This window comes from Coenobita brevimanus, chromosome 86 (genome assembly GCF_032717465.1).
Source record: "Coenobita brevimanus isolate Jiangsu-jjx chromosome 86, ASM3271746v2, whole genome shotgun sequence".
NCBI classification, from domain to species: domain Eukaryota; kingdom Metazoa; phylum Arthropoda; class Malacostraca; order Decapoda; family Coenobitidae; genus Coenobita; species Coenobita brevimanus.
Genome location: NC_137039.1, coordinates 13,679,496 through 13,690,958, shown reverse-complemented (window position 1 = coordinate 13,690,958; position 11,463 = coordinate 13,679,496). Strand labels below are relative to the sequence as shown.

The following is an 11,463-nucleotide window of genomic DNA, read 5'->3' as shown; positions in this document are numbered from 1 at the left end:
AGACTAATCATCCACCAACCAGAAAACACAACAGAAGTAAAGTTGTAACTAACTTGATGACATCTGCTGGAGTATCAACATATAAAGCTGCTAAAATATGCAATCAATTGTTACATGATCGTATTGACATTCTAGCTCCAAGTCAAGCAGCAATTTACAAGTCAATATACAAAAAGGCTGCTACAATGAAGGAAGAAATGATTGAAAAATTACAGTTGGAAACATGGTCTTTACATTTCGATGGAAAGTGGATTGATGAAAATGAGTACCGGGTAGTACTACTTAAAAATGAAAGAACCAAAATATAATTGAATGCACTGCGTTTGGAAAATGCCAAGGCTGAAACTATTGCGAAAGTTGTCAATGAACACAACTTATGGCTTGCAATAAAAATGATCATTGCTGATACAACGTGCATTAACACTGGGAAAAAGAGTGGAGTTGTTGTCAGATTACAACAAATGTTCTCGGATAAGAGTTTCAACAAACCACAATTTATCGGTTGTCAGCATCACATTCTGGACAGGATTCTCAGTTTGGTGATGGACGAAGAACTTGACGCTAACACCAGTCCTCCAAAATATCCATTTGTGTCTCAACTAATAAAGAGTTATGAAAAACTGAAATCACAGTTTGTTAATGGAACAGAAGAGATCCTCGATAAGTCAGGATGGAGAGATGACATGAAGTTTTTGTACCATTTAACACGAGTGTTTAGATTCCTTGAAGAAAAAGGACATTTGCCTTTGATTAACTTTCACAAAATTCCAAATATTAGTAATGCGAGGTGGAATTCAAGAGCAATTATCGCTATTCTTGCAGCCATTCTTAGGCTATACCTACAACAAGGAAAAGTTTGGAGAAGATATGCAGATTCATTTCGTACGAATGGGCAGAGTACTGGTTTACTAATCAGATGTACAATGAAAATGACTTCAAGAACTTGTCAGAAATATTGAAACCTTACAAAAAAGCACTAAACTCATTGCAGAATCACTGGAAGCAGGAGCCATCCTTACTCAAGATACCAAGAAGTAATCAGTGTGCAGAATGTGCTATCAGAGTGATGCAGGAACTTCATGCTGCCTGCAGAAACAAAGCCAAACTACAACTTGGATGTATTCTAGGTAATAAACAGTGATTTTAAGTATTAATGCATTTGTATAAGCTCTTTTTTTATTATTATTATTATAAATGTAAATATACACTTGCAAAACTCGAATGTTTAAATTTCGGGGTGACCTTTTTTTTGTTTTATTGAGAGGAATAAGGGCCTTTTTCTTAGTTTTGAAGCAAAAGTTCATCGACTTGAGGTACAGGAGCATAGAGTTGTAAAAAAGTTATAACCCTCATATATATATATATATATATATATATATATATATATATATATATATATATATATATATATATATATATATATATTATACAGTAACCTCTCAACTAATGCTAATTTAAACAGCGAGTTTTCGTTTTAACACGACCAAATATTTAAGGAGATATGTTTAACTAACAAGGGTTTCTCGATTTAACTCAATTTACACGTACGTGATGTTTTCAAATTAGCCGCGCGTGCCTTGGACAGTCCCAGGCTGATAGACCGTCTTGGGGATGGTTTACTTTATTCATTTGAAATTATATATATATATATATATATATATATATATATATATATATATATATATATATATATATATATATATATATATATATATATATATATATATATGTGTGTTTCATTATGATAAATTAAGTCTTTACATATCAGGACGGCAAAGCGAGGAAGGGGAGCAGCAGGAGGTGAGGGAGGGCTGGAGGTGGGGGTGCGGGGTGAGGAGGGACAGCAGCAGACGACGAGTGATGCGTAGATGAAGTGATGCTGTGTGTTGTTATTGTTTGTGACCTACTTACCGTAATGAAAATGTTGCTTTTACTGTGTTGTTTCTATGAACTACTAATGCATTAATAATGGAGAGGAACTTTCACAGTGCCGTGAAAGATGAAAAACTGAAAGAAAATCCACCTAAAAAACAAAAACAGTACTGTATGTATTTGGGGAGATGTACACAACGCTTCTGCAAACTAGGGCTCAAATCTTCTTTACTTCTCCCCAAATAAACTGGTTTTGTTTTTTTATGTGAATTTTCTTTCAAATTAATATTGTTGCTTTTAAGTTTAGAGTAGCATAACTTCCCAAATGGGTAGACTTTCCCAGAGTCCAGGAACGTAACCCCCCATTGTTTCTTATGGGACAATTATGTTTAAATAACGCGTTTTTAGACAATGCGACCTCTCCAGGAATATAACCCTTGCGTTATTTGAGAAGTTTATATATATATATATATATATATATATATATATATATATATATATATATATATATATATATGCACTTAACAAACACTAAAATGAACACATGATGTACCTTGATAATTTTTTTCTTGGGAACGTATTGACGAAGCCTGATAATGTGTGCTTCAGTTTCTTCAATAAGGCCATTTATTTTTGGTATGAGGTACTGTATTGCAGTAATTTCACCAACACACTAACTAAAAGCCCAGAGTTGGATAGCTTTTATCCCAGGTTAAGTTGGTCAAAGTTAGATGTATTTAGGCTAGGTTCCATATTGTGAGTTTATCTTGGTGTATGCTTGGTTAATTAGGGAGCAAAAATACTAGCGTAGTTCATTTTGATACTTTTATTATTTTGTGCTGACACTTGATGGTTTTAAAAGAAGAAAAATGATGGGGTTATTTTATTGTAGTTTTACCCAAGATTAGTTTGCTGTTCCTATTATTATTAACTACATGACATTATATCTGATATCTTATACCCCAGTAACTATTGTAGTTCAGAAGACATTAATTGTACAACTTCATTAACTACTGCGTACATGCACATTGTAAGCAACTGTCCATCCACCACTTAGTACTTTCATGTTAGATCAGCCCAGAGGTCATTGCATCCCCAGTAGCTTCATCTGAACTAATCTAACCAAACTAACTGAAGCTAACTTAACATAATCAGACCTGAAATATCCAAATTAGACAATTTATCACAACTTGAATTGCACCGTATGCCTATGTTGCTATTAAACTATGTTTCACTTAAATTATATGCAGTAATTGCCACACTAGAGTGTTTATTCAGTCATCTGTTATTACAGCCAGTGGTGGGCAGCGCAAACCAAGAAGGACCTTGCGCAAGCGCAATGCTCAATCCACAGTTCACTATCTTGCGCGAGCGCAAGTGCGCAATCTGACAATTATTTAGCTTGCGCAATGTCACAAAGCACAAGCGCAAACCATTTCCATATATTTGTGGGAATTACTGTAAAATATTGAGATGTTTAAATAAAATAGCATACTTACTTTTATTTATTATTATTATTTTCTCTTATTTGTAATTTGCACAAGTGCGCAATCCAATATTTAGCTTGCGCAATTTCGCTAAGCACTAACGTAAACCATTTGCAAATACATGTGGGAATTGCTGTAAATAAATTAGGATACTTACTTTTATTTATTATTATTCTATCTATCTATCTATTGCCAGACGCCTTAATCCCGTAAGGGGTGGCCACTGGCCGCACACATTCACTCATGCACACACACACACACACACACACACACACGCTATGAATAAAATATAAACAAGGAGATCGGAGTGTCAGAACGAATAATTTTCCTGTGTCGGTTGAATGGGCAATAATGCAAAGGGTAACTGATTCAATATTAAATGTGAGTAATTGCTGCCATCCTTCAGGGGTGGCTCTGTAGTGCCATACTGCCTTCCTGTAGATTCATAATGGTGCAGGATCTGGGTGTGGTGAATGTGTTATGAGTGTGATGGAGGTGTAGTGACTGCAGTGTGTGTGTGTGTGTGTGTGTGTGTGTGTGTGTGTGTGTGTGTGTGTGTGTGTGTGTGTGTGTGTGGTGAATATGGTGTGGGTATTGTCCAGATATGGCGAGTGGCTTGTAGTGTAGGTATGTTGATTGTGATGTGGATGTGGTTCTGGTGTGGTAAGAGTGGGTGATGTGTAGTGATGCAGTGCAGGTGTGGTGAATGCGATGTGGGTGTAGTGCTGGTGTGGTGAGAGTCGGTGAGGTGTAGTGATGCAGTGCAGGTACAGTGAATGCGATGTGGGTGTAGTGCTGGTGTGGTGAGAGTGGGTGAGGTGTAGTGATGCAGTGCAGGTGTGGTGCAGTGATGCAGTGCAGGTGTGGTGAATGCGATATGGATGTAGTGCTGGTGTGGTCAGTGTTCCACCTAGGATGCACAGGACCACCGCGTGCAGGCTCCTCGTCAACACTAAAATTGCCGGTGTTAGGACCAGAGACCGACTGAAATGTTTGGTGGTGACTCTCGATGATGGCCGCCTACCAAGTATTCAGTCACAGATTTTTTTTTTTTTTTTTTATCTTGTTTGGGGACGCAGTATAGGAGGGACACTATACTCTTCTTACTCTAATTTGGTAAAAAAATACCGTCTTCCCATCTTGAATGCTGGGCTGTAGCAAGAGACTAACACTAGAATAAGGTGTTAGTCACGAAGAGGTGCTATGGAAAGGATGTAGAGTCCTAGCATGTTCTTTTTCAGCCACTGAGTTACTTAAAATAATCAGAACAAGAACGATCGCCTGGGCTAAGATAAGGTGAAAGAACTATAATTCCTTCACTAGTAAAGGTCACTCCCAAGCTGAATCAAGTCTTCTGAAGGCACCAAGAAATTGTTGAAAAAGATACCTGTGTCTTGATGGACTGTATCCCCCGCACCTGGACCTCCTTCCCTTGGCTGACCTAATGAGTGGCTGGCTTTATGACCCGCATCATTTAGCGTGACCTCATTTGCATGTTTCTGTGGTCACAAGTCAGTAATGATATTCCTTAACAACCTGCTCACATCAGCATACATTACCACCGGAACGACTCAGCCTTTCTGGACAGCTAACGAATAGGACTACAGAGGCCACTGGTATCAGTCATTTTTTAATCTCTTTTTATTCCACTCCCTTATTTATTTGTTTATATCAAACTCTTCTATATAGCAAAGTCTTTTCTTTGTTTCTGCTATCTCTGCCTATCTCTCTGTCTACCTACCTATAGCCAAATGCCTTAACCCCGTAAGTGGTGGCCACAAATAAATAGCCTCCATGTCGCCCTGTCCACTGCCATATCGCTGCTTTCCCCCCAAATTACTCCCCCCTCTTTCATATAGTTCTCTACTCCATCCTTCTACCTCATACTCTGTCTCCCCTTCCTTCCCCATTCCGTCTCACTCACACACACTCTCCTACGTAGTCTTCCACTCTCCATCCTTTCCACATATCATACAGGCCATAGTTTTGTCAGTTGTGGTAGGTGGTGGTGACCATCATCCACTCACTTGATGTAGTGCTACCTACTTATTCCTTCACCTTTATCATTCTTTTTCTGTGTCTGTCCTCCTCTCTTCCTATTTCTCACCGTCATCCACTCACTTCATGTAGTGCTGCCTACTTCTTTCCTCGCCTTTATCATTCTTTTTCTGTGTCTGTCCACCTCTCTTCCTGTTTCTCCCGTCTTTCCTGTCACTTTTTATTACTCATCTTTCCTTTTCCCGTATCTATCTATCTATCCATCTATCTATCGCCAGACGCCATAATCCCGTATCTATCTTTTTTTTTTTTTTTGGATAATGAATGGAGGAAGGAAAAACAAAGGAAAAAAAATAACTCCATGTGCCTGAAGGCATCCTCCATTCATAAAATACTTATAACAATTGGATTTAAAATTGAGAGGATTAAATGTATGTGGGAAGCAACTCCCAAGAAGTGAATTCCAGAGAGTAGTAGTTCTGGGGATAAATGAATTTTGATAAGCAGAAGTTCTGCATTGTGGGGGAGAGAGTGTGAGTTCATGGGCGCTCCCAGGTGCCCGAGTATTTCGGGAGAAAATGTGAAGGGGAGGCACAATTGAAGCCAGTTCGTTGGAGCACTTACGGTAAAAATATCGATAAAATAGTGCTAAAGAAGCAACTTCTCTACGTACTGATAACGGAGGAAGGTCCTGTGTTATGGCAGGATTATTGATTAATCTAATGGCTTTATTTTGAATTTTGTCCAACTGCCTCAGTGCAACCGCTCCACATCCACTCCACAATGGTGAACAGTATTTGATCTGAGAACGCACATGACTTTTGTATATTGTGGCCATCGCTCGTTAGTGAAGAACTCACAAACTCTGTACATGAGACCCAGTTTTTTAGAACCATTTTTAGCAAGGGATTTAACATAAGTTGTCCAGCTTAGGTTGGGGTTTAGAGTGACACCTAGGATATCAATTATAGTGGATATGGGAATACTGACATCATTTAAAATTATGTGAGAGTCTGATGGATTCTTTCTATTGGAGAAATTAATGTATTTAGTTTTCTGGGCATTAAATGAGACCAGATTTTTTTTGTCCCCATTGATTAATTTTAGAAAGGTCCTGGTTCAAAGAAATTGCTGTGTTTTTTGGGGAAGTTATAATATCAAATTGTGTAAAGGAGGTACTAAATGTGAAAGAACTATGAAGGGTCGAGTCATTAGCATAAGAGTGTATTGGGTTGTGCATGGCAGATAGAAGGTCATTTATATGTATGAGAAAGAGGGTTGGTGCCAAATCTGATCCCTGAGGTACGCCAGCATTTATGGAATGAAACTGAGAATAAATTCCATCCACCATGACCCGTATTTTTCTACTACGAACTATCTATCTATCTATCGCTAGACACCATTATCCCGTCAGGGGTGGCCATTTGCCTTTGAGTTAGTTGTTTTACGAGGAGGGGCGGCACTAACCCTCCGCCAACCCACTTTTTGACACGAAGGGAACACGTATGGTTTGGTTATATGGTTACCACCCAGCGTTGTAAATGGTTTCTTGGCTTACAGGAAACCATTAGGCTTGTCACTCAATATAAAGCCACCTGGAAAGGAAAGAATAATAATAAAAAGTGACAGGAAAGATGGGAGAAATAGGAAGAGAGGAGGACAGACACAGAAAAAGAATGACAAAGGTGAAGGAAGAAGTAGGCAGCACTGCATCAAGTAAGTGGATGATGGTGAGAAACAGGAAGAGAGAAGGGCAGACACAGAAAAAAAAAACAAATGACAAGGGTAAAGGAAGAAGTAGGCAGCACTACATCTAGTGAGTGGATACTGGTAGGAAATAGGAAGAGAGGAGGACAGACACAGAAAAAGAATGATAAAGGTGAAGGAAGAAGTAGGCAGCACAACATCAAGTGAGTTGATGATGGTGAGGAATAAGAAGAGAGGAGGGCAGACACAGAAAAAAAAACAAAAATGATAAAGGTGAAGGAAGAAGTAGGGAGCACTACTTGAAGGGAGTGGATGATGGTGAGAAATAGGAAACGAGGAAGGCAGACATGGGAATAGAGTGATAAAGGTGACGGAAGAAGTAGGCAGCACTACATCAAGTGAGTGGATGATGGTCGCCACCTTGGAATCACGTCCATTAATCTTGAAGTAGTCGGCCACCTCCGATATTTTGCTCAGTTGCTGCTGTGTTGGTCTCTTCATTACCGTATGTGTTGTGTCTTTGGCCTTCTCATAGTTACTCTGAGTGTGGTAGATTTCTCTTGCTCCATCTCCTGTATGGCTTTGCTGAGTGACATATCTTGATGGTGTGGAGGAGCTAAATAATGCCACTCCTCATGACATCACCAAATAATGCCACTCCTCATCACATCACCAAATAATGCCACTCCTCATGACAAACCTTCTCCCAGTGTTCTTTTGGCCCCTTGCACAGGTACCCTATGTGCACCAGTGAAGGGTGTTGCCAGGACTGACGTGTGCACGGATACTTAGCGTCACCCTCGTTGGATGACTGCCACAGACATTGCCCCTCACTGACACTATGTTTATTATCATATCCACTCAGTGCCAACAGTTCCACAATGGCTGGAGTGTCGTAACATGAGCACTGACCCCGTGCTGTGGTGGTAGGTGAACCTCTAGGTCACCCCCAGTCCTCTGTGTTCAACCCCGCCACCTCCAGCCCCGTGTGTGCATTGCCTTACATGGCCGTGCACGTAAACACCCTGGAATGTACTGGTATTGTGATAAGGAGGGGTAAACTGAGTTGGTTTGGGTATCTGGGGAGGATGGGGAATGACAGTTGTGTGCAGAAAGTGAGAAGCGTGTTGGAATGATCTCCTGACTGAATGGCTACATCAGACTGGTAGTGTTTGGTGGGAACAAAATCACTTTTATTGCTGTGTGGCATCTACACTATAAGTGCCATGTCCAGGCCAACTGTACGGTACTATCATCGTTTCGTTTTCGTCTCGTTTCGTTTATAAAGGCTCCAACCTGCTTCCATGCATTGACCTTGGTCACCTAATGACGGCTCTCCATGATGCTTGATCTCTGGCAGCCTCCCTGTTGAGTCCCTGATCTCTGAGGTCACTCTCAATGACCTCGCCCCAGGTTTTTTTCGGTCTACCTCTCGCAAACCTTACCCGAATGTTCACACTTTTCACTTTCTGCTGCCTTATTACTTGGCAAATTATTAACAAGGCAAAAGCTAAACACTTGCGGTCATACAACCCTGCTATTACTAATAAACTACCTCCCCTACAAGTAAGAAGGAATGATGCCTCCCTTGCATTATTTTACAGATACTTTTATGGCAAATGTTCAGACATTGCATTCATGGTGTCACCTCTCCATGCCTTCCCTCGTGCTACATGGGCATCTGGTAGCGCTCATGACTGGAATGTCACTCAGCCATATTGCAGAACTTCTGCCTATCAGAATTCTTTCATTCCCCAAACTGCATCTCTCTGGAACTCGCTTCCCCAGAGTTGTATCCCTCAAAACTTCAACTCACAGCTGTTCAAGTCTAACTTTTACAGATATTTTATGAACAGAGGACACCAGTAATCTGGTGTATGGATTTTTTTTATATTCATTTGTTTTTCCTTTCTCTGTTCTGTTATTATATATATATATATATATATATATATATATATATATATATATATATATATATATATGTATATATATATAAAACGGCCATGCCACGTTGAGTACACCGCTTCCCGTCTGATCAGCGAAGTTAAGCAATGTTGGGTCTGGTTAGTACTTGGATGGGTGACCGCCTGGGAACACCAGATGCTGTTGGCATCCCTACGTGTCAAGTGGGATTGGTGGAGGATTAGTGCCCCTCCCTGTAAAACAATTAACTCTAAGCCCTTGACCACCCCGTTTGGGATACATGGCGTCTGGCAATGGATGGATGGAATATATATATATATATATATATATGTAAAAATGTTCAGGAATAACAAAAGCAATTCTCGCCGTAAATAGTGTTTAGGTGAACAGCGAATCAGTTTGGCATAGTATGATGGCCAACGGGACTTCACGATTAGAAATTATAAACGGATGTAATATATTCGTGCTTAGTCTCTCACTCACCATCCCCCCAACTTACACCTCCCTCTCTGCAACACCTCTCTACTCCATCCCTCCATCTCATCCTCGATCTCCCCCTCCTCTCCCCTCCTCCACCTCACTCACATACACTCTTTTATCGTGCAGGGATAGGCTATCGAATGTATTAGCTACATGGTTAGTCTCTTTTTATTTGTTGTGTGTGGACAAACTTACGTCTTTATGTCTCTTATTTCGTTACAGTCCAGCATTTACCAAAGGTTTATTTTAGTATATTAACCATTTAACTTCAATACTTATCGATGCACAATATGTTTTAATTCATGTTTCATACGTATGTCTGCTATATCAATAATACACGAGTGTACCATAATATTTATACCAAAATTACGTTTTCTATCATTCTGTCACCAAAGAGAACATGTAAGAGGAACGGGAAATTCATGCATTTTACGACAACGCTGCGACAAATGAGGTAGTAAAGGAGCGTTGTGGTGTTGATGTGTATGTGGAGTTAGGTGGAGAGACAGACAGACAAATGAGGAGGTAAAGGAGCGTTGTGGTGTGGATGTGGATGTGACTGACTGTGTTGAGAGGCGTACCATGAGACGCTTTGGCCATGTGGAGATAATGGAGACTGAGAGACTGACTAGGAGAGTGTATGTGAGTGCGGTGCAGCGTGGGAAAGGGGAGAGAGAGGCCGAGGAAGAGGTGGAGGGATGTGGTGGAGAGAAGAATGAGGAAAGTGTGAGCAGGAGGGAGGACAGACAGATGCTGGAGGACAAAATGAGGTGGAAACTGTTTGTGGCATAGCACTTCTTCGTGACTAGCATCATATTAGAATTTCTTTCACGTAGCCCAGTGGCAGAATAAGACAATGCTGCGGATCCACGTACATGGCACTTCTTCATGACTAGCGTCATATTCCAGCGTTAATCTATTGGTACATCTCAGCAATGATGATGAAGTAAGGGCAATAAATACGGGAATCATTTCGTTTCACTTTTTCTTTTCGTTTCGTTTCGTTTATGAAGGCTCCAACATGCATGCATCAGTCTTAGTCACGTAATGGTGGTTCTCCATGCTGCTTGATCTCTTGCAGCCTCCCTGTTCAATCCCTTATGATCTCGTCTCAGGTCTTTTTCGGTCTGCCTCTCGCAACCCAACCCACAACATTAACACTTTTCACTTTCTGCACCCAATTGTCATCCCCCATCCTCTCAACATGCCCAAACCATCTCAGTCCACCCCTCCTTTTCACAACACCAATACACCTGCAGTCCCATCCTTCCTCCGAAACCATCTCAATCTATCCCTCTTCTTCAAAACACCAATACACTGCTGTCCCATCCTTCCTCCCAAACCATCTCAATCTACCCCTTCTCATCACAACACCAATACACTCCACTCCCATCCTTCCTACCAAACCATCTCAATCTACCCCTCCTCATCACACCACCAATACACTCCAGTCCCATCCTACCTCTCAACTCTTCCGTCACAAACCTAGCCCCCCCCCCCTCCCCCAGGCCTCACACTCAGGGACGCACTGGACATCCACCTAATCATTGTCATTTCTGTACGTTTGAGCCTGGGAATATCCTCGTCCTTTACAGCCCAGGTCTCACTACCATACAACATTACACTCCCAACACATGCTGCATACAAAGATCCTTTAGCACGGAGGGAGAGCCCCCTCAATGTCAGGAGAGGCAACAGCTCCCTGAACTTCTTTCAGCCACTCCTCACTCTAGCCATAGAGCTGCTCCTGCCCCACCTCCAGCACATAACATGTCTCCCAAATAACAAAACTCTTCCACACAATCAAGAGACTCACCAGCAAGATCAATCCTTTCACGCTTGGCAATCTCCACATAATAATAATAATCATCATCATCATCATCATCATTATCATCCAGATCTCCTTTCCCACCCTAGGGCAAGGTGAGGAGTTGCAACGTCCAGACAGCCTAGGTTTGCCCAATTCAATGGGCCACTCTTCCATTCACTCATTAGT

At 40.9% G+C, this 11,463-nt stretch overlaps 1 non-coding gene across 1 annotated transcript; it reads left to right on the top strand.

Moving 5' to 3' along the window:
* Positions 1 to 9,057: 9,057 nt before the first annotated feature.
* On the top strand, positions 9,058 to 9,176 carry LOC145410893 (5S ribosomal RNA). Its single transcript, XR_013899344.1, has one exon. It is a non-coding gene; the product is annotated as a 5S ribosomal RNA (ribosomal RNA).
* Positions 9,177 to 11,463: the final 2,287 nt, after the last annotated feature.